Source organism: Marmota flaviventris, chromosome 9 (assembly GCF_047511675.1).
Source record: "Marmota flaviventris isolate mMarFla1 chromosome 9, mMarFla1.hap1, whole genome shotgun sequence".
In the NCBI taxonomy this organism is placed as follows: domain Eukaryota; kingdom Metazoa; phylum Chordata; class Mammalia; order Rodentia; family Sciuridae; genus Marmota; species Marmota flaviventris.
The window spans coordinates 53,352,243-53,377,283 of NC_092506.1; the positions used below are offsets into that span (position 1 = coordinate 53,352,243).

General features: G+C 41.4%; 1 long non-coding RNA gene across 1 annotated transcript; it reads right to left on the reverse strand.

Moving 5' to 3' along the window:
- Positions 1 to 404: 404 nt before the first annotated feature.
- LOC114098128 (uncharacterized) lies at positions 405 to 23,491 on the reverse strand. The gene is made up of 4 exons (XR_003583688.2): positions 23,403 to 23,491; positions 9,257 to 9,421; positions 4,216 to 4,315; positions 405 to 2,857 (listed from the first exon to the last, which is right to left on the reverse strand). It is a non-coding gene; the product is annotated as an uncharacterized lncRNA (long non-coding RNA).
- Between the last annotated feature and the right edge of the window lie 1,550 nt (positions 23,492 to 25,041).

Below are 25,041 nucleotides of genomic sequence, written 5' to 3' on the forward strand. Positions count from 1 at the left end.
CAAGCTGATCAGAGGGAGAAGAGACGAGGGGAAGGGAAGATAGTAAGGAATGAAATTAATCAAATTATGTTATGGGTATGTATGAATATGGCATAATGAATCTCACAAATGAATTATGTATAACTATAATATACCAATAAAAATTTTTAAAAGAAAAAATGTAAAAGAGGTCATATTACCCCTGTGCTCAGAATCCTCCAATTCTTCTCATTCCATAGTAAAACCAAAACCTTTACAGTGGCCTATAAGTTCCCAGGGGTGACAGTAAGGTCAAATTCTTGTACTGCTGGAGAAAAGATGATTTTACCACTTTTTTTTAAACCATACAATTTATTTTTATTTTTTTTAGTCATACATGACAGCAGAATGTATTTTGATATATAATACAAAAATGGAATGTACATACATCAATCATATTGTCTATTCTATTCTGCTGCCCTTCCTATCCCCCCCTACTCCTCCCCTCCTGATTTTACCACTTTTAAGCGTAATAACTTTTTTAAATGTGTGTGTGTGTGTGTGTTTGAGTGTGTGTTGCTGGAGATTGAACCCAGGGCCTTGTGCATGTGAGGTAAGCACTCTACCAACTAAGCTATGTCCCCAGGCCAATTTTTTTTTTTAATGAACATTATTCTTTAAATTATTTTTTTTAATGAGAAGAAAAGAAAAAGAATATGTAACAGAGACCATATGTGGCCTACAAAGCTTAAAATATTTACTATCTGGCATTTGGAGAGAAAAGTTTGCCAACCTCTGTCCCACACAGTCTGGCCTCTCTCTGGCCCTGGTTGGTCTCCTTTGCTCCTTCCCCTTTCTCCCCTACCTCCAAGCAGACTGGCCTCCTTTTCTTCTATCACTCCAAAACAGCCAGGAATGCTCTGCCCTGAGGTCTTTGTTCCCATTGTTTTCTCTGCCTGGAATGTTCTTCCCCAGATGTTTGCACAAGGAAGTCCCCTATTCAAAATTACAGGTCATACTCCTTAACTCCCTTTGCTTTATTTTTCTTTAAAGCATGGATCACCAGCTAATATACATGTTTTACTTTTTATTGTTGTTTCCTATTTCTTATATCCTTCCCCTAGAATACAAATTCCAGGACAGGAGGACAGGAGCCTTCATCTCTTTCTTCACTATTGTATTACATTGTATTGTATTACCAGTGCTTAGAACTGTTCCTGGTGTATTGTGGGTACTCAGTATGAATTTCTTGAATGTCCTGATTCACAAAACCCTGCTTTCCGCACAACACTTGTCACTAGCTGCAGGCCATATGTAGTTTTGTCCATGAACTCCATGAAGACAGGGACCACAGGACAACATCCAACAAATATCAAGTATCTTATGTAATATTTACTATTCAATAAATATCTATTTCACATATTTTGGGGGTATTCCAGGGATTGAACTTAGGGGCACTCAACCACTGAGCCACATCCCCAGACCTTTTTTGTATTTTGTTTAGAGACAGGGTCTCACTGAGTTGCTTAGCCCCTCACTTTTGCTGAGGCTGGCTTTGAACTATCAAGCCTCCTGCTTCAGCCTCCTGAGCCCTGGGATTACAAGTGTGAGCCACCTTGAGAGCTTGTTTGGAGGTTCTAGCAGGGGAGCGCAGCTACTCGTATACCCTTGACCAAAGAAAGGTCCTCCTCTATCGGGGAAGGTCGTCCTCTTCCAAAGAGCACGCAGCTGCAGCTTCGGGAGGGACGCACAAGGAGCGATGAGGGAGGAAGGGGACACCCACCTAGCCAGCCAGATCAGCCGAATCAACCCTGGTGATCAATGGGGTGACAGATGTTGCAGCCAGATCGCCCTATCAAGAGCTTTGTAATGTTTTGAACAACTAATAATAAAAATTAATTAATTAATTTTAAAAAAAAGTGTGAGCCACCACACCCGACTCCACATACTTTTTTTAAGAGCAAAAGGGAAATGAGGTAACATGGTGAGTCAACAACTTTTTCAAGAATTTTTGTAAATGGGAGCAGAGAAATGGAATGGTGGCTGGAAGGGAATACAGGGCCAAGGGCAGGTTAAAGGTGGGGATGAGAGGAACAATCCCAATCAACACATACATTAATAGCATAAGAAGGAAGGAGTGATTGAAGAAGCAAAGCTCTAAGAAAGGTGAGGCTTGGGCTGGGGATGTGGCTCAAGCGGTAGCGCGCTCGCCTGGCATGCATGCGGTCCGGGTTTGATCCTCAGCACCACATACAAACAAAGATGTTGTGTCCACCGAAAACTAGAAAATAAATATTGAAAAAATTCTCTCTCTCTCATACTCTCTCTTTAAAAAAAAACAAAAAAAAAAAGGTGAGGCTGATGGGATGCAGAGCAAAGGGGAGACTGACTGGTGACAGACAGAAATCTGTCTTTCCCTTGTAACAGGAGGAAAGTCAGAGGAGCCTCAAGCACCATTGGGAAGAGAGTTCCTATTTCCTGACCTCTACTCTAGTTCCTCACTGAAGTGTGGGAGGTGAGGTTATCTGCTGAAATTGAAGAGTAGGCAAGACACGAAAGTTTGAGAAGAGAGGACAGAGTACAGAATAGACAAAGGGACTTTACTAGGGAAATTGAAAAGGACAGCCAGGCAGTTACTGAGGGCTCCTTTAGAATCTGTAATCATGAATTTAAGTGAAAGCAGTCAGTGGGGTTGGGTGATTTTCCTTGAGCAACACCCAGCTCCTTGGTTGCAGGTGCCCTGATGATCAGGATGATTATAACAAAGCAGTGGTTCTTCAAGCGGGGACCCTGGACCAGCAGCATTAGATTGTTGAAAACTTGTGCCAAATGCACATCCTCAGGCCCCACCACAAGCCTATGTGGTTCTGGTGCTATGCGCAGTCAAATTGGAGCAGCCCTGTTAAAAAAGAAAAGAAGAACAAGAAAACTGAGGACCTACACAGGGATGATTATGATGACACACTAGAAAAATCTCAATTGTAAATAAAGGCAGGAGGGGGCTGATCAACAGTAATAAAATGATCTTAGAATATAACAAAGTAGGGGCTGGGGCTAGGGCTCAGCGGTAGAGCACTTGCCTAGCATGTGCAAGGCGCTGAGTTCGATCCTCAGCACCACATAAAAATAAATAAACAAAATAAAGGTATTTTTGTCCAACTACAACTAAAAAAATATTTTAAAAAAATAATATAACAGGGGCTGGGGGTGTGGCTCAAGCGGTAGCGCGCTCGCCTGGCATGCGTGCGGCCCGGGTTCGATCCTCAGCACCACATACAAACAAAGATGTTGTGTCCGCAAAAATAAATAAATAAATAAATAAATAAATAAATATTAATATTCTCTCTCTCGTGCTCTCTCTCTCTCTCTCTTAAAAAAAAATAATATAACAAAGTAAAATAATTGTAGCATGGTGTATTCATTTTCTACCGCTGCCATAACAAATTATCCCAGACTCAGTTGCTGAAAACAACAGCAAGTTGTGATCTCATAGTTCTGCAGGTCAGAAGTCCAGGTACAGCATGCCTCAGATAAGTTGTCCATTTAGCTGCACAAAGGTTGAAATCAATGTGTTAGTGGGACTGCATTCCTTTCTTGAGATCTTGGAGATAAATCTGCCTCTAAATTCATTCTGGTTGTTGGTAGAATTTATTCCCTGTGGTTGTAGGGATGAGGTTTCCTTGCTGAGTGTCAAATGACACTATGGCAGCTTATTAAAGCCAGAGGCATTCTGTCAAGCTACCCCCTCCCTCTTCCAAACAGCCAGTGCATGGAAGTCTTCCAACACTTTAAATCTCTCTGGCTTACCCTTTAATTGTATCTATTCTTTCTGCTTTACTCCTTTATTGCATCTCTGACTCTTGCTAGAGAAAAGTATCTGGTCATATTTAAGGATTCATGTGATTAGATTGATCTTTTGCCTGTAACTGATCAAAGGTTGCCCTTTTAGTGTCTACTATCATGGCTGTTGTCCTTTCTCACCTCCCCTTTCATATTCTTCATCCTCTTTACAAAAAAAAGGCACATCTCTCATCTCTCACTTATCCTGAGACTGTCTTATTTTTTTTGTGGGGGGGGATGGTGATAATGATATATTTTTCCCACATTTGTTATTGGTGCATTGTAGGCGTAGCTACTAATGGGATTTGTTGTTACATACTTGGACATGTACACAATACACAATATAGCAATATAATTTGACAAATATCACTCCCCAGAACTTCCCCACTTCATCCCCACCTCCCATAGTTCTCTTACCCTGAGTCTTATCTTTTCCTGCTTTATATATATTTTTGTTAAGTTTGAAGCATCTCCTCGTGAACTGGGTGATTTGGTCCACTGAGCTGTTAGACATGTTCTAGAATGAAACCAAGGAAAAATGAAAAGCTTTATCCCTCCCATCTCCAGATTACTATGCAAGAATGCATTGCTTCAGAGACAGAATCCTATGAGGGAAAAACAAAGAGATCAATAAGAAATGCCAGCGTAGCAACTTTTATCCTCCAGGCACAAACTTGGGGCAGGGCTCTCTGCCTCACTTAGATATTTAATCTAGAACCAGAATTCAGACTCAGGACCAGGAAACACAATATGTTTATTGAAGTTGAAAACGGAAGGCTGATTGGCTAATTAATTTGAAAATTAGGCTGATTATTGCCAATTTGATTATATGGCACAAATTTTCCTAAACTGAGTCAATTCTGCAGCTCCAAGGTTTTATCAAATTCTATTTAAAGCCCATAGTAAAATAAGGCATTTTTTTAAAAAATTATGTTAGCAAGTATTAAAATTAATATTTTTACATTTCTCTTTCTGAGTATGTTGGATTAAAGAAGCTATCTCTACATGAAAGAATTGAAGACATAAGTAATATTTGTTTAATCTTGGTAAGGCCTTTCTTGATATGCTTTGCGGAAATTGATGAGTGAAAAAGTCTAACTGGGTAACAAATGATTTTAAAAGAGAAGTGGTTTTCAATTCTTTTACTTTCAACGAAACTGAAAATTGAATTGTCAGCTAATAAGTTGTTAAAATTAATTTTTAGTAATACTTTGCTATGTGATTTTGGTATATAACAGAAAGGGTTCAAATAATTGAAAATATGTGTAATAACTGAATTCCTTCCATCTTATCTGTTTATATGAACAAGGTAATATTTAATCACTAATACATGAACTAAAAAAAAACACAAGCCCATCTATCTCATGAAGAGAAACATTTTCACTAATATTTTGTTTTTCATATTTTAAAATTATTTTTAGTTTTTAATTCATGCTGAATTAAATGGTACTGCCTATAATCCCAGCAGCTTGAGAGCCTGAGTCAGGAGGATTGAAAATTCAAAGCCAGTCTCAACAATTTAGCAAGGCCCTAAGCAATTTAGTTGAGACCCTGTCTCAAAATTAAAAATATAAAGGGCTAGGGATGTGGTTGAGTGTCCCTGGGTTCAATCCCTGGTACAAAAAAAATCTTTTTCATCATAATCATAAGACATTTATATTATTTCCATCAATGTGTTCCAACAATAATCATAATTCAATCCAGAAAAATTTAGCACCTATAACTTTATTGTCATAGAAAATAATACTTTTAAATTTCAATTCATTCAAAGAATAATATGTAATCAATAAAGGACTTTCAAAGATAAAAACATATTACATCAGGATAAAATTCTGTAGTGAGAACTACAATAAATTTCGCAAGTTCAAGGAGAAAAAGACACAAAATTCCAACTTTAAGAGATCATTTTTTTTTAATAGACATAGGGTATTAAGTTGTCATGGGATTTAGATTCTATAAGATACATTTTTAGCTGTCTTAGTCTGTTTTCTGTTGCTATAGCAAATTACCTGCAACAGGGTAACTCATAAAAAAAAAAATAGAAGTTTTGGGCTTAAAGTTCTAGAAGCTGTTAAGTCCAAGAGCATGGTGCTGGCATCTACTTGCATCCATGAGGGCCATATTTCTGTCATCACATGACAGAGGGCATCATGTGGTGAAACTGCAAGAGTGCTAGCTCAAGTGTCTCTTCCTCTTCTTATGAAGCCGCTAATACCCTCATAGGGACCCCACACTCATGACCTCATCTCAGCCTACTTATCTCTCAAAAGTTCCACTTCCATATACTATGAACATATGAATTTGGGGATTAGGGTTCCAAAACAGGAACATTAGGGGACATATTCAAACTATAACGCCACCCATCTCAGTCCTCAGGACTTGCATATTTGCAACATCTGCTGGTTGATCCAGATGAATCTCTAACTGGTCTAATTGGTAGAGCGTCCCAGTACCGCTTGCACTTGCCAATGTGTCCCACCTCAGGACTTGACTGGCCTCAGACATTTCACAGCAGATGAAGAAAGGAAGAGAAGACCAAGTTGGTCTCAGCCTACACAGCTGCCCTATGCAACTGTCTGGGAGGCTTTGGAGCTCTAACCCTCCATTTGTGCCTTCCTTGACCCAGGGCTACTGGGATAGAGCTAATGGGCAGCAAAAGAGCAGTGTATGTTGGAGGAACACCAGACAACTCACTTCATTTTTCCCACCTCTTCTTCCATCCACCTAAATATTTCAACCTTTAATTCAGGTCTCTGTCTGGGTGGAACATTGATACTCTTGGATTTTCCATATTATAAGTGAAGGGAATACTTCATAGATGATTGAATGAATCAGTTAACTAACAAATAACTACACGGTTTCTGTAACTTCCAGTTTTTTAAGACTGTCATAGTAGCCAAGTGCAGTGGTGCGCACCTGTAACCCCAGCAACTCCAGAGGCTGAGGCAGGAGATTGAAATTTTGAGGCCAGTCTTAGCAATTTAGCAAGTCCCTGTGTCAAAATAAAACATAAAAATAAAAAGGGCTGGGGCTGTAGCTCTGTGGTAAAGCACCCCTGGGTTCAGTGCACAACACTTTTTTTTTTTTTTTTTAGTGCACAACACTTTCAACATAAAAACAACAACAAATAAATAAATAAATAAATAAGATATTTTCCATTCCCTACCTTGGTTCAAACCATGTAGTTATTTGGTTCAGCACTTGTAATTTTCTTATCTATACCCTTCACCCAGCCCAGAATGAGTCTTTACATTATGTCTACTCCTGGCCTCTTCCCTTATGCCCATATTTCAGCCTTATCTTTACAATCTGCCTTTAAGGCCATCAGACTCATTTCATAAAGTCCTACTTTCAATTATCCATTCATTCAGCAAACATTTATCAAGCACCTGCTACATTCCAGGCTCTGTTGAGAGTACTTGGGGCACACAAGTAAACAAAAAAGACAAATAAAACTAGGATTCCTGCTCTTGAAGCGCTCACTTTCAGGTAAATACTCTGTCATATGTTATTAGGTAAGAAGTCATATAAAAGGAAAAAGATCGGGCAGAGAAAGCAGGAGCAGGAGTAAGGGTGAAAAGTATTGCATAGTAAATTGAGTGGTCATGAGCAGTCAGAGGAGCAAGATCTTAGGACAGTGAAGGAATAGAGGCAGGAGTATGTCTGGCATGTTTGAGACAGGAGACCCAAGTTGTTGGAGCAAAGTGAAGGATAAAGAGAACAGCAGAAGACAAGCCATAGGTAGAGGCTCCAGTCAGATGGTGTAAGTCATTATAAAGACTTTGTCTTTTATTCAGAATGAAACAGCCACCTGTTGGAGGTTGCAAAGAACAGGCTGGTGGGGGTGGGGGGTGCAGTTGCAGAAGCAGAAGAAATTGAAAAGTGGCTACTGCAGTAACCCAACTGAGAAATAACTAATGGCAGCTCTGATCAGGATGGTAGCAGAAAAAAGTGGTTAAAAAAAAAGTGTTTGGGGGCTGGGGATATAGCTAAGTTGGCAGAGTGCTTGCCTCACATGCACAAGGCCCTGGGATCAATCCCTAGCACTGTGGGGTGGGGTGGGGGATGTTTGGATTACATCCTGGATATATTTTGAAAACAGATTCAACAGGACTTTTCTGACAGATTGGATGTGGGAGGTGAGAGAAAAAATAAATTCTGACTCCTAGGTTTTTTTTTTTTTTTCTGAGCAATGAATGAATGGTGCTATCATCAATTGAAATAGGGGAGTCTGAGGGTAGAAACATTGGGGGAGTTAAGATCAGATGTTTGGTTTTGGACATGTTGAGCTTGGCTTGTCTTTTAGGCATTAGAAGCTGTTAAGTAAGTAGCTGGATAAATGACTGATCTCATGTCATCTCATGCTTTAAATATCCTATCTTCATGGACATCTCCAAAGTCAACTCTGATTCTCAGCTAAACTTCAAACTGTCTCTTTCTTTTTTTTAGTCTGTATTGGGGATTGAATCCAGGGGTGCTTTACCTCTGAGCTACATCCCTATTCCTTTTTATTTTTTTATTTTGAGACAGGGTCTTGCTATGTTGCTGAGGTTGGCTTCAGGCTTGCAATCCTCCTGCCTCAGCCCCTTGACCCTAGTCACTGGGATTATAAGTGTGTAACACAACACCCAGTCTAAAACTTCAAACTCTTAAATCCAAAGTGATTTACTCATTTAGTTTCTAATATACATGTTTTTTGCTTTTAGTTGTAGATGTACACAATACCTTTATTTTATTTATTTGTATATGGTGCTGAGGATGGAACCCAGTGCCTCACACATGCTAGGCAAGCACTCTACCACTGAGCTATAACTCCAGCCTAACAGGCATCTTTGGTTTAATCTGTCCAAAGCTAAATTTCTTATACCCTGCCTCCCTTCACAAAACACACACAAAAAAACAACATCCTACCTAAACCATAAAAGCAATCTTGATGCTCTTCCCTTTCAAACTTCACATTCAAACCACTAAGATCTTTCTGAATCCATCCTGAGGCCATCCTTACCATCTTCACCACTGTGCCTGCTCCAAAGCACCACATCATCTCTTGCCTGGATTACTGTAACAACCTCCAAACTCAGTCTGTTCCCCACAATGACCAAGTTGATTCCTTTAAGAGTTAAGTCACAGCTCAAAACCTTTTAATGATTCCTCATCTTAGAGTAAAATTCTGTAGCCCCCCCCCCCCAGGATGTGGGCCCTATCATGGACAACTTATCTCTCTAGGCACATCCCTTCATTTGTCCTGGCTCACTCCACTCCTGTCACACTGGCTTCTACTAGTGCCTCTACACTTGTACTTGTGCTTCCTCTGCCCAGAAATCACTTTTTCCAGATTTGAAAAATGGTTCTTCCTTCACTTCCTTCATTTTTCTGTTCAAAATGTTAATTTATCAAAAAGATATTTTTTTCACTACTTGCCAAACAAACAAAAAACACATCATCTAGTCTCCCTTACCTTGCAAGCTCCCTAGTAGAAGAATCTTTGTTCACTTCTGTATCCTTAGTGCTTGGGCCAATATTGGAATATAGTTAACATTAATTGAATATTTGCTGGATGAATGAGTAAAGCAAACTTGGCGTCTCTGTAGCTTGAGAGTTTATCATGACACTAGAAATTGACCTGGGAAAAGAAGAAACCTGTGTGAACTCTCTGAACACAACATTCATGGTACAACACTACCACTACCACACACACACACACACACACACAATAACCTAGAACCTATGCAAATGTACAACCAGGGAAATGATGAAGTGTGCCTGTAGGATAGAAAAGTATACAGTCATTAAAACCACTAACTATGAAGACTGTAAAACAATTATGGTATGTTACAGAAAAGTAGTTACTGTACTATCATAATCACAGCAATCCAAAATGTGTATACATAGAAGAGCTGATATTAAAAACAGTTATTGTGCTGTCTATGGGTGGCTTTATAATTTTTTTCTTCACAAAAATAACCTGTGTTATTTTTTTTCCATAAAAGGAACACGTTTTAACTCCCTGAGTGACTGGCTGAGGAAAATCCCAGCCCAGTGAAGTAAGCACCCAAGTTCCCCCAGGGACTCCTGGGTGCGGAGGTGATGAGGGGTCCTGAGACAAGCCTGTACAGAAGAGCTGCCCTGGAGGCTGAAACCCAGTGGTAAGCAAGGCATAGAGGTTTGCATGACAAACGGGGGGGGAAAAACCACCAGAGAGCTATTTCTATTTAAGCTCAGAAATGCAGAAGTATATCTGCTTGAACCTAACTTGGCTTTAAAAGGAAACCAACTGTGCCCCTAAAGTTTTTGTAGGGTGGGGTGAGGGGAGGGGTATTCTTTAAGGAAGGAAGGTCAAGTGTAGACTCAAGTGACCCTAGATGGAGAATCAAATTCCCCAGCTGATGCCAGATTCCAGGGCCCCAGGCAGACTCGGTGCACAGTTCTGAATCCATAAACCTGCTAGTATTGTTTTTTATGTTTTTATAAGTGCATTATAGTTATCATAATAGTTTTGTTCATTTAGACATAATCATACATATATGAAATTTAGTTTGCTTCGTTTCGGCCCGTGCCTCCTCTCTGCCTCCCCTCTCCCCTCCCCCATTCCCATTTCCTTTTCTATTGGTCTTCTATTTATTTCCTTCTATTTTTTTTAATTGGTGCTTTGTAGATATATACAAAGGTGGAATTCACTGTGGTATATTTATACATGCACATAGCAAAATTTGGTCAAGTTAATTCCACACTGTCTCCAGTTTCGCGTCTCTCCCTCCCTCCCCATCAGTTTCTTTCTATTCCATGGATCTGCCCTCTATATTTAAGATATCTTCACTCCTTCCTCCTCCGCCCCACACAAACCTTTCCGCTACCCCTCCACCCGCTTTCTTTGCTCTAGCTTCCTCACGTGAGAGAAAACACTCGACCCTGAGTCTGGCTCATTTCAGTTAACATGCTGTCCTCTAGAATTTATTTCAGAGCAATATTTATTAACTAAGGTTCTGAACTCTGGTCATCATAAAACTATGAAACTTCTTACGAGGAAAATTGCACAGCAGCTCAAAAAGCCGGAAATTTTTGAGGTTTCATGGACTTCCTGAGTCCTATATCCGTCCTAGTTGTCTCCATACCCATTAAGGACCTCTAAATACAATGCCTTACATACAATGTGTCCGGCCTCTGCGAGATTTTTCGAGTCTGTTAATAGTAATGAATAAATACAAATTAATTTAAAAGAAATACTAAATTCAGAGATTTCGTTGTCATGTACCTTCTCCAAAGGGACACTAAACGCTTGTACAGGGCTGAGAAACTTGTTTAAAAGGTCCCTTAGTCCAGTGTGTGTGTGCAGCAGTTGGTTGATTCACCTTTATTTAAGATTTGTTCTCCAATTATGACCGGGGGTTTCCAGATATGGAGTGTTAGCATTATCCAAAGAGTAATCAGCGTGACCCGGGCGTGAAGCGCAGTCACCGGGTCCCTTAAGGTGAGTGCCTGGATGCAGCCCCAGGGCGCAGGCGCGGGTGGCGGTCCCAGCGCCTCTACGCGGAACTCCCTGGCCGCGGGCTCCCTCTGGCGCCCCCAGGCGCAAGGCCCTCAAGGCCTCGGTTCCCCACAAGCACCCGCTTTACTGTCAGGACCGCGGAGGAATGGGGAGATGGCGAGGACAGGGGCGCATTGTCCAGCCTACTGCCCATCACCGAAGTCTCCAGGACAGTAGTCCCCAAAACACCTCACAGCGCCCTTTCCACCCATCCTGGACGCTGTCAACCTGATTTCGACGTTAGCCCCCAAACCTGGCTCTAGTTGCTGGCTCCATACGCTACTCTTCCAGGCTGGAGTATCTGGCACACAATAGGTGTGCGCACATCAGTTGTACACATAAAACGTTGCGTTTTTTGTAGTCGAACTACTGTGTCCCTTGCAACACTTTCAGCAGTGAACCCTCGGTAGGAGGAGGTACAGTGAGTGGTGTGCAAAGAGGGTAGGGGGACCTTGGGAGGAGGTAGGGATGAGCAAGCAGGCTTGGAAAGCAATTTCAGCATAGGCAGCAGTCAGCGCCCAGAACCGATCCCGACCAGCGACGCAAAGCCGTGATGTTAAGGACTGATCGCTAGGACTGCGCGCTACTGCCCGGTGTGGTTCGTGCAGAGTGGACCTGGTGCATCGGGGCCAGGGAGGTGGAAAAATCCAAAGAAGAGAGTCGGAAGGGGCAGAGCCTACCCAACCACCGGGTAGAGGCCCGACGGCCCTACCCCATACTGGAGTTACGGGGCCCGGAAACCTCGAGACTTTAGGAAACTTGGGCAGAAGGAGACTAGTCAAAGAGGACTGGGGTTACAACATGTGTCTCAGTGGTAGAGCCCTTGTCTAGCATGCGTAAGGCCCTGGGTTCAATTTCAATCCCCAGTACAGCCAAAGTAAAGGGCGTGGGTGGGGACGGTGGACCCATACAAATCATCCTGCAGTGATGGAGCAGCAAGTCCACTGTTCACCCGGGGTTGGAAGATAGAGACCAGGATGTGAGCAGCCCGGTGGGTGGGTATCCTTGCCCCAGGTTTCTCAGATCTGGGGGAATCAGCCGCCTGCAGGGGGCGAGATGTTCCTTTGGCACTGCAGGACTGTAACTAAACCAAAAGCCAAAAATAGAAGCTGAGGTCAACTGAAAGGAATGCGACTGAACAAATAGATATATATAATCCTGACGAGACACTTAGTGAAGTAATATTCCCAAACATGGCAGTAAGGAAGGATTAACTCTGTCAGGAATGCTCGGGTAAATGAAAATTTGGAGGGAAAAAAAAATTCAAGTTCTACCATCAAAATAAACTCCAAATAGATTAAAATGGTAAACATGTTATAGACATACCATACCAAATAGTAACAGTTATGTTTAAGGGTAAATGGCAGCATACTCAAATCTTTGAAACAATGAGAGAAACTGCAAAGGAAATCAACATTCAAAAATGTAAAAACTGGACAGAATTTTAAAAAGATAATAGCTTAAGAAAAATGTCTTCAAAGAGTAAGCAGATAATATCTCAAATATATGAAAGTTCGTTTAAATATAGAGGAACCATCAAAGTACTAATCCTTACAGAAGATAAGTAGGTAATTCATGAGAAGAAATAAAATAGTACCCCAGTGCATGGGGAAATACTCATTGTTCTTGATAATCAGAAAGTTTAAACTTATAACTCTAACATAGTTAATGACATCTACTGAGGTGGCAAAGATGTTTTAAAATTATAATGCATAATATTAATAAACTGGTAGGGCTTGGGGTGGAGCCCAGTGGTAGAACGCTAGCAAGAGGCCCTGGATTGGATGGATCCCCAGCATCACAAAACAAATAAAACGAAGTGGTAAAATAAAGTCACCACACAATTTTTTTTTTTTTTTTTTTTTTTTGGTACTGGGGATTGAACTCAGGAGCACTCAACCACTGAACCACGTCCCTAGCCCTATTTTTTATTTTATTTAGAGACAGGGTCTCACTGTGTTGCCTAGCTCCTGGCCATTACTGAGACTGGCTTTAAACTCTTGATCTTCTTGCCTCAGCCTCCCGAGATGCTAGGACCATACAATTCTTTAGAATGACAATAAGATGATCTTCATTTATTCAGTAAATTGCTATTCAGCAGTTCCTACCCCAGGTCAAACATGACTTTAATCTTGCCTTATAATGGAGGAAAGTAAACAAGCAAATATACACATTGCAACATGGTGGTAAGGCTAAGAAGAGAAATAGAAAAATGAATGAGACATGCTGGTGGAATTTGGTTAGTCAGCATAGAGAGTTAGTCATGAAAAGATATCTGAGCTGAGAAATGAAGGAAGTGAGGGAGCAAATTTCATTCAACCTATGGAAAGAGTGCTCCAGGCAGAGAGAACAGAAAAGTACCATGGCCCTTGGGCAAGAGCATATGACTAGTAGAGCACAAGTTGATTCCCTTTTAACTGTAACACTTTGAAAAAAAATTAATTAACTTACTTTTTATATATATAAAGACAATAATGAATTCATTATACTGAAGAGTTACGGTCAAATGTTATTTTATCTTAGCTAAATAAATAAAATCTAGCATCAATGGAGGTGACACTTCAAAAATATGGCCTTACCCCAACCTCTCCCCAAAGTTAGAATCTTCTAGATGGAAAACATCATTTTCACCATGCGTTAGTTTTTTTCTAAATAAAGTATCTGAAGGTATGAATTAAAGTAGTGCCATAGTTCAGGGAAAGGGTCATTAAAGTAAAAGTAAAAAATGCCTTGAGTGTGTCAATTTAGTGTGTGACTAAATACCACTACTGTTCTAATAATCCTCAAATAAATTCCAACCCTAACCTCTGAACTCCACTCTCCAAGATCCTTCTGTCTCCTTGACCTCTCCACTTAGATGTCTAAAAGGCATCTCAAATTTGAATATCCACACTGATCACTTGTTCTCCATGTGCCCGCCCCAAAACACACACACACACACACACACACACACACACACACACACCATGTTTCTCTAACAGTTAATAACAAGTCAAATTTTTCATTTGCTCAGTACAAAAGTTTGGATTCATTCTTCACTCCCCTCTCCTCTTTTTCTCCCTCTCTCTCTCTTTAGTGGAGGAATTAAACTCAGAGGTACTTTACAGCTGAGCTACATCCCTAGTCCTCTTTGTTTTTTATTTTGAGACAGGATCTCACTAAGTTGCCCACAATGGCCTCAAACTTTTGATCCTCCTGCCTCAGCCTCCTGAGCAGTTGGGATTACAGGCATGCTCCTTCAGACTGATTACTATTCTATTGCTTATAAAAGGTAAGTCAGTTCTTGGCAATCCAGTACTTCAAACTTTCCTCATTTATTGGATGGAAAAGTTAAAGTGCTCATGTGCCCTAGGGCCCCAGGCAACCCATCACCCATCACCCATCACCTGATGCCGGGTTTCTGTTCTCTCGACTAAAAGGCTCAGGGGTCACTCTAGTTAAACTGGGCTAACTGGGCTGCACGAAATAACCACACAAGAGACACAAATACCTTTTTCTTTGGGGTCGCTGTGACGGCTCCTCTGACCTTAAGGGTCTGCAGAAAGAGAGCGAGAGCACACGCTGACCCCTTTTATTGAGGAGAAGCTATTCAAATGAGGCAAGGGGTCAGGTTTCAGGGGGCTGAGTCTATCTTCATGATGTCCACTGTCAGCAGGTTGACTGACACCTGGGTAGGCCACACCCAAGGGCACAGTAAGAGGAGGGGACATACACAAGGCACTTCCATGGAAGATTCTATCCTACACAGGGCAAGGGGTTATATTACAAAGGAACAGGTGAGCATAGCTTCACCCATGGGGCTGTAGCAAGACACACCCATTTCTGTGACTGAGCGCCTCAGCACCCAGCTGGGGAGTGTAACTCAGTCACCCGTAAGGTTGGCCTCCCACAACCTGACTTCCTGTTCTTCCCTTCACCTCTCCTCTGGGTTAGACTGGCTTCCTTACTATTCCTAAAATACATCAGACACATGCCACCTCAAGACCACTGGACTTTTCTGTCTGCCAGGAATGCTGTTCTGCTCCACACTCATGTGTGGTCCATGCCTCAGTTTGTTCAGATTTCTGCACAAAAGACAAAGCCACTTTCACAGCGAGGCCTTCTTCTCTACTCAGCCTATCTAAAGTAAACACACAAAAAAACCTCCCAGCTCTGGATTTTCTACTTTATCACTAGCTAGTTACATATATTTCACTTATTTATTTTGTTTATTGTTTAGAACATAGGTCTGTAACTCCTGATGGTAGAATTGTTAGTTTTGTTCACTGGTGTGTCCCCAGTGTCCAGAACAGTGCCTTCCATGTGGTTGATACTTGATAAATAGTGGCTGAATGAATGAGAAGGGGAAGGAAATGCAGCCAATAACCATGTGCTAAAGATCAGAGACAAGAGTAAATATTCTTATTGGCAGAGAACTAACTTCGGTAGATTACTAAGAAAGCAGGAGTGATTGTGAAAAAGAGTCTAGAAAATATCAGTACATGGCTAGTCACCAAGATAGGGGCTGAAAGCCAAATATTCTCTGACAGAGAAGATTAGCCGCCTGGTTCATATTTACATCCAGCTCTAATTTCAGAATCTGGGCCAAACACACATTGACCTAGTAGATGGGGCAAGAGAGTTAATGGGACAAAGGGAACCCTAATATAATTTCTCACAATTGGGATGCCTCAGGTAAAGCAAAGTAACAGAAAACCCAATTCAAACTAGTATAACTAAGAAAGCACATCTATTGTCTTAATGGGGGGGGGGGGGAGTCTAGAAGCAATGATTTGATCCAGAGCTTCCCAACATCTTAAGGGGCTTCATTTCTCCTGACTCTGTCAGCTCTGCCCTTCTGTGAATGCTGGCTTTGTCCTGAGGCTGTGTGGTGATTAATTTTACATGTCAACTTGACTGGGTTAAAAGATGCCCAAATGACTGGTAGTTAATTAATTAATTAATTAGCAGTCTAGGGATTGAACCCAGGCCTCATGCATGCTTACAGTTGGCCTTGAACTTTCAATACTCCTGCCTCAGTCTCCTAAGTAGCTGGGATTGTAGGTGTGCATGTACAGTTAAATCATTAATTTTTAGTGTGTCTGTAAGGAGGTTTCTGAAATAGATTCAAATTTAAATCTGTAAACTGAGTAAAGAAGATTTCCCTCTAGCTGGGCCTGGTGACTCATATCTGTATTCCAAGCTACTTGGGAGGCTGGGGCAGGAGGATTGCAAGTTCAAGTCCAGCCTAGACAATTTAGCAAGACCCCATCTCAAAAAATAAAAAAGACTGGGGATGTAGTGGTAGAGTAGCCCTGGGTTCAATATCTAGTAACCCCCTGATACACACATACACACAAAATTATTACACTCACCAACATAGGTGGGCATTTCCAATTCATTGAGAGCCTGGGTAGAACAAAAGGTAGAAGAGCACAGATTGCTTTCTCTGTTTCAGTTGGAACATCTGCTTTCTGCTTTTGGACATTGGAGCTCTTGGTTCTCAGGCCTTCAGACTCCAGGATTTATGCTATCAACTCCCCTGGGTCTTGTTCCCTTGGACTTGGACTGAATGTATACTCCAGCTTTCCTGGGTTGCAAATGGCTTATGGTGGGACTTCTTGGCCTCCATAATCCTGCAAGCCAATGCCGGTAACAAATCTCCTATTCATCCATGTGCTGCATAACAATGTTTCAGTCAATGATGAACCATGTATGCAATGGCGACATTATAGCCATCTGGGTTTATGCAAATACACTCTATGATGTTTCTCAATGATGAAATCACCTTAGGATGCATTTCTCAGAGTATGTCCTCATCATTAAAAGATGCATGATTGTAAATATCTATGGATATATCCTGTTGCTTCTGTTTCTCTGGAGCACCCTGGGTAATACAAGCTGGTTCCCTTGTGGGGATAGAAATGGCTGTAGTTTTTTGTTTTGTTTTGTTTTTTCCAGATTACACATCCTTACCCTATAACTTCCCTGAAGATTGATTGCTGGGCTTCAATCTGTTTGAGTCAGTTTCTGTCATATGCCTACCCCAAAGCAACTCCTGTAGCCAGAGAAAAGCCAACACTGAGAGAAGGGAGGATCGCCTTAGGTCTTTCCCTGAATCAATTACTTGGCTTGGGGGATGAAAATTCTCTGCCTGGTTCAGGACACACTGCTGGAGCTCGAAGCAAAGTCAATTCTACCTGAACAGCATGTGCTCCTTAAAGAGAAGATCATGTGAATGGTTGGAAGGCCAGTCACAGGATCTGTGACAAAAGCATATCCACCTCTCCTGTTCTGACTCAGGTTTAATTACCTGTCACCAAGGGAAGGCCCTGTAGAGACTCTCAAATGTAGCACCAAATTTCTGCTGGGAATCTGGTGCACACCTATCTGCAGACATAGCCGATGGCTTTAGTTTGTACTGCATGGAAGCCCCTTCAAACCGGTGTCCTTCAATCCCTGGTCAATGAGTCCCACTGTGCTTCCTCCCTATCATCCAGCCTGATTCCCCAAATACAAGTCAGTACTCTTTCCTGTACTCTTGGGCTGATGCTGCCTTCTGTTCTGCCACTACTACAATCACTACTACAGCTTCCTGAGCTTGATTCACTTATAGAAAGGAGCCTCCTCCCCTTCTACCTCACATGGCTTTCTTTGCTCACCTCTTATTAAAAAAAAAAAAAAAAAAAAAAAAAATATATATATATATATATATATATATACATATACACACACACATATACATATATATACACACATATACACACACTATACACACATATACATATATACATACATATACAGTCAATGATGAACCATGTATGCAATGGCGACATCATAGCCATTATACATATATACATATATATGTATATTTGTATGTACATACATACATACATACAAATATATAGATAGATAGATAGATAGATAGATAGATACACACACACACACACACACACACACATACATATTTGCATTTGCTGGGGATCAAACCCAGGACTTCATACATTCTAGGCAGACACTCTATCACTGAGTTACATCCCCAGCACTTTTTAAAAATTTTGAGACAGGGTCTTGCTAACTTGCTGAGACTGGCCTCGAAGTTGCAATCCTCCTGCCTCAGTTTCCCAAGTAGCTGGGATTATAGGTACATGCCACCCTATCTTGCTCCTTTGATTACTTCCTTTTTTTTTTTGTCTTGTGTGTTCTTTAGCCGGGAGGGGGATACTGGGGCTTGAACTCAGGAGTACTCAACCACTGAGCCACATTCCCAGCCCTTTTTTGTTGTTGTTGGACACTATATCCTTATTTTATTTATTTATTTTTGTGTAGTGCTGAGGATCAAACTCATGGTCTCACACGTGCTAGGCAAGCACTGTACTGCTGAGCTACAACCTCAGCACCCCCATTTAAAAAAAATTATTTATTTATTGGTATGTGATGCTGAGAATCCAACCCAGTGCCTCACACATGCCCAGCAAGTGCTCTACTACTGAGCCACAATCCCATCCCCAGCCCCCCTTTTTTTTTGTATTTTTTTAGAGGCAGGGTCTCTGAGTTGCTTAGGGCCTCACAAAATTGCTGAGGCTGGCTTTGGACTTGAGATCCTCCTGCCTCAGCCTCCTGAGCTACTGGGATTACAGGCATGTGGCTACCATTCCTGGCTCTTTGATTACCTCTTGAGAGAAGCCAACTGATTTTCATAGCCCACCTATTACCTCACAAAGATAATCATTATCTTTCCTCCCTCACTGCCTCATTAGACCTTCCCTCTTCTTTGAGGTTCCTTTCTTTGTACTGCCATCTGCTAACTTCCCCAGCATTCATGGAGAATTCTGGCTCCTGACTCACAGGCTTCCAGGGGAAATACTGCCATCATACTGGGCCACTTGGTGTTCCTGTGGTTAGCACATTCTATGTCTTAAAGTCTCCAACTCCTCATCTCTCATGACTTTTGGTCTTCTTATAGCTCGGGATCCTCATCCCCTTGGTCACATGCTGCACCTTGTCATCACCTAGAAGTATTATACTTCCTAACAAAAACCTCTTTATCCAAGCATAGTCATCTTCTCTTGCAGCTCTCCCTTCCTCATCTCACGACATTACATGCTGCTGAGCAATGTAGGGTAAATCCTGTTCTATAGACAGGTTCCAGGATCTTCAACCCCCTGACATCTGGATTCTCTCTACACTGCACCACTGCAGCCGCTCTTTCCAATATTATGGAGATTTCCTTGTGGCTCAATTGGAGGAACCCCTCGGTCCTTATCTTCTTCCCATTCCTCTTCTCTGTGCTGACCACTATTTATCTTCTCCTGGGGCTACTGAGCTGCTGGTTCCCCCTCACTTTCTTCCATCTCCTTGAATGCTCTCCTCCCTCTTCCCCACTAATCCCTTTTTCCCCATCAACGCCATAGTTGCTATCCCCAGTACTCTGTCCTGGTTATACTTCTGACATTTTATAAATTATTGTCAGATTATCTCATACCCAAGATTTCAAGAATTCTCCAAATGCTGGTGATACACAAATCTAAGTCCTGGCCCTTAACATATAGCTGATTGTCCATTGGCCATTGCCATCCCAGGGCCCCTCAGGGACCTTAAACTGTATGTGGTCAAAATTGAACATTCTGAATCAGGTGCTGAGGCATAGGGCTATACTCTTAGCTACTTGGGAAGTGGAGGCAGAAGGATTGCAAATTTGAGGTTAGCCACTTAAGGAGACCCTTTCTCAAAATAAAAAATTAAAATAGCTAAGGATGTGGCTCAGTGGTAGAGGATCCCTGAGTTCAATTCTCAATATCACACACACACTAAAATTTTTAACTAAAAGGGCTAGGGTGTAGCTCAGTAGTAGAGCACATGAATGCATCTGGCCTTTGGTGATTCAATTCCCAGAACCACCAAAAAAAAAAAAAAAAAAAACCCAAATCGAACTTTCTGGGATAAGGATGTAGCTTAGTGATGAAGCTCTTGCCTCACATGTAAGAGGCCCTGGGTTCAATCTCTAGCTTTGCAGAAAAAATTAATGATAGCCAAATTGAACTTTGTGTTCTTTAGCTTTCTCTTTGCAAAAACAGGAAAGGGAACTTGAACAATATTCATTACTACCAATTCAAGCTTTATTAAAGTGTCCCAAACATTTCTTTAATCAGCAAGTTGTTGAATGTAAAAACACTATGTTCCCTTTAAGGTCCTGAATTGCTCAACTGTTAACTCTCCTCCCACAGATGACTTTAGGAGGAAGTACTGTGTCTTGGCCAGCAGCCCATCTTGATTTGGCATAGATGTGACTTATGAAATACAAGGCACATTCAGAGTAAGCATGTGCAGGGCATTTGCCTGCATGTTTAAAAATGGATTTCGCTTCATTGCAGATATTAAGCTTAGTAGAAAAAGAGGCTGGGTCACACATAAAGCTGAAAATAGATGTCCTTTTTCTGAGGACACTCCAGGTATGTGCCTAGGCTTCTGGTCTCATGCTGCCTCCTGAACTGTGGTCTTACATGAGTGGACTGACACCTTACTGGAAATGTAGATGCCAACAGGACTATCAAAACTGGCTAGAGGGAAATAGTCTCCACTGACCTAGCTCCTCCTGGGTCCAACTGAGATGTAGAGGTGTACAATTATAGGAGTCTCAGGATGAACAAAGCTCTGGGTACCATTAACTTAACCTACCTTGTTTGTCATCAAGTGAGCATTCTTGTTGCATAGCTCAAGAAATAAAAAATGAACCAAGGACTTTAAGAAAAGCAGGTGAGACTTAACTGGAAGGATAATTGAGTGCTTCAAGTTTCAACTAAACTAGAGGAATAGGAGGGAAACCCTGAGTGTGGGCCTCTGTCAGATGCCTCTGGAACAAAGTCTTCAATGTCTGGTCTCTCTGCAATCTGCTTCAACCTTTAACAACATTGCAGCCTGAATTCTCAGCATCACACGAATGTCAGCAGCTCCCTGGACTTTCTCATATCCCAGCTGCCAGCAGCAGAGAGCTGTGATGAGGTCCAACAAGTCCTCTTGATTCATGTATCTGACCCTATACCAAATAACTAGCAGTGGGGACATGGTCACATAGTACAGACCTGGCCACTGAGCATGGAGGGCACCCTGTGTAGCAAGGACAATTTCCAGGGTGGAAGGAAGTATAATATTTCATTGCTAAGTGAGTGTTTTTCAATCCATTCCCCAAAGACAGTTACATAACCTTAGTATGTCAATCATGCTAAATCCACGTGTTAAAGCACATAGAAACATAGCCAAGCCCTTCTCCTTATGCTGTCACTCTGTCTCAGTCCCTTTGGCTGTCTCTATCTTTGCTGACTTCTGACACCTCAGCTCCTCTCATCTCTCCCACCCATAACAGGGTCTACTCACATCCTGCTCTCTGTGTTCACTCCCTCTTACTGTAGCATGGAGCATGGGGTTGAGGTCTTTGTCTCATGAATTTGAAGAATAAAATCCACAGATATAAGGGTGGGAGCAAAGTAACAGGATTTATTAGAGTAATAGAAAGAAAGCAGAGCTCCTAAAGAGGGAAGAGTTCAAAGAAAGGGATATCAAAGAGTGGCTATTGTCCAGAGGTTTATATAGATCTATAGGTTCAAGGAAGTCAGCCCCCTGGGTAAGGCACTCAGAGTCCACAAGTTATTCATTCAAACTTTAGTCCAATCAAAATATCAATCAAGCATTTTTACTTCTTTGAAGAGGCATGGACCTCAGTCACATAAGTCCTGATTTTAAAATAGCCTTTTTGTAGGTTTCTTAGAAAATATCTGCAAGTGCTGTTTACTTTACTGTCCAGGAAGTTACCCAGGGGCCTGACTCTCTATACTCCCAGCCTTATCTCTTCCTTCTGACATCATTATCATTTCACCTCTAATTGCTCTCTTTTTTATTATGCCCAAAGGGAGAAACTTCAAGTCTCCAGGCAAAGGGAAAATCATGAAGATTTGAATCTGCATGCACTCCAGTTTCACACATAAGAAGCTTGTGGGGGAAGAAGGAGCTCTTCCCAAAGCCTGTGAAGAGGAAAATGTGAGAGGACGGGGCATGTGTGTTGCAGACTCCTCACATGGGTCTTGATCTCTTCCTGGGTGAAGCCAGACTATTCTCTGGTACTCTAAGATGTGTGAGCCTGTGTGTATATGAGCTCATATGTGAGCCAGTATGACATACCAATTACACACTACTGACAACCAGTGAAGCAGCTGAGGGCAGGTGGTAACTGTCCCAGTCCTTTCTGACTCACTCCTGATACTAGCCTGGACCCAAGATTTCTGCATTTGCTTGTAATTGAATTTGGTTTTCTGTATTGGCCTTTCTTACTACTCCCTAAGATTTTATCTCTTATGTAAGCTGGGCATGGTGGGTCATGCCTGTAATCCCAGCAACTCAGGAAGCTGAGTCAGGAGGAAGGAAAATTCAAGGCCAACCTGAGCAATTTCACTAGACTTGGTCTCAGAAGTAGAAAAAAAGGAGAAAGAAGAGGAGGAGAAGGAGAAGAAAAAAGGTCTGAGGATGTAGCTAAATGATAGAGGCCTGCTGGGTTTAATGCAAAAAAAAAAAAAAAAAAAAAAAAAATCTTGCCACTTGTCAAGGAAATGCCAAATAAATGTGCTAACCACTTAAATAGTCATTGAAGGTGTAGAACAGGAAAAGTGTTCACTTAACTCTTATGTACCTCTGGCCACTTTGATTAGCATCTCCTTGAGTTATAGCTTTCACACTAAACCCCAAATCAAGCCTGCTTGGCAAGCTCTCCAGCCAAGCTCACAACAGCAATACTGATGGGTTCAACAGTAGACATCTCTACTATATGTGGGGAGGGAGCTACTCTTTCTGGTCCTTTCTAGATAAAAGGAATAAGAAAGGAAGAGAAGCAGGTGCTCTGCCAAAGGGGAAGAGAGGCTTAGCTCCAAATACAGCCCTGTCCTACACCATCAGCTCCCCAGGGACTGCTCAGTATTCAGGAAACAGGAAACAGGGAAAAGCAAAACATGTCAATCCCTAAGTCTTGGCATAGGGGCTTGGGCACAGAGGAGGCAGCACCAGACACACTGCAGGAAGAAGGACATAGTACAGAGGGCAAGAGGGACAGTACCTAGAACTGATCTGATGAAGAAAACAGCAGGGCCAGTGATGAGGCAGGAGCAGCTACTCTGGGCTCTTTTTAGAAGACAGAACTCAGAAAAGGCCAAAGTTGCAATGACAATGGACATTCTTCTCTCCTTTTCTTCCCATGGTTGTTGTGATTCACTCCTTGATTGACACAGCCTAGGACTTCTTACATACATTTCTCTCATTTGCTTATTCATCATTGTTTTCTACTCTTGTCTGAACAAGAATAAATAGAAGTTCCTATTTCTTAGCCATTTGTTTATTGCAGAATCGAAACCCAGAAATAGAAAACATGAAAGTGGCAAAGTGATCTGGCTTCCTAGTAATCAATGTGCAAAACCAGCTTGCTTGTTTTCCTCTAACACATGTTATGTTCTCACCCCTTAATGTCCCAAGCGGTTTCATTCCTTTGTGCCTTGCTTGTGCTAATCTCTTTACCTAGGAAACTCTTTTACCTCATCCACTTGGCAAACTTGTCTTTCATCTTTCAAGACATAGAGGAAGTGTCACCTCTCCCAGAATAGCAACACCTACCTCTCTCTCTGATGGATTGTATATCATTTGGTCCTCATAGTGACTATGTTAACCAAAAAGAGTACTTATTTTTCTATACATACAGTTATTTCTGCCTAATTCCTCCTCTACACTGTGTACAAATAAAAAAGTATGTGATGGAAGGGGGTCATCTTGTATATCTTGTTTGTATTCCTCAGTGTCTATCACTAGCTAATAATCCCTAGCACAGTGCAAGTTCTCAAAATAAACACAGATTGAAAAAAACAAACCAAAGAATGCAATCAACACAGAAAGCATGGATGCAGTTTCATTCTACACTTTGGTCCCTTCAATGCCAGAGCCAGAACTCTATAATCCAGGACTCTAAAATCCAGAAGCATGTGATGGAGCCAGATCTTAGATATCTTTAGTATTTGTTCCCCATCTTCAGTATTTGTTCCATCCCTCAGAATGGAATACATATATATATATATATATATATATATATATATATATATATATATATATATACACACACACACACACACATATATATATATACACACACACACACACACATATATATATATATATACACATCTTCAGAATGAGGATGCTTAAAACAGTACTTTTTCCCAACTTTATATGTCAAATATAAATCCAAGATATCTCCCTGCTTCATCTCTAGCCTCTTTCTTCAAGAATAGCTTCTTTGATAATCATAGCAACAGTGTGTGGCAAACAGGAAAACAAACTGCACATTTAATTGTCCAAATCACCTGACTACATAAGTCTCTTTACTTGTTAATGAAAATGTGGTGCTTAATCCTGTTCAGCAGACTCAAAAGGGCTATGCCTGGGGCTTTGTACAAAGTAGGCACTAAAAAAAATGATGCTCTAATCATATGTAACCAGGGAAAATTAGGTAGGTAGAGAGGAGATGGAGTCTACTGTGTCAAATGTCATCTTGATCCAGCAGGAGCTCCAACAAAAGGATTAACCCAGGAACACTCAGATCTTTGCCATACATTTCTCAGTCATACAAAATCTATAAAATTTAATTCATGGCTGCCAGTTTAGAGAACTATGTTGCAATAATCAAGTTCTTTTAATTTTAAGCAACTGAT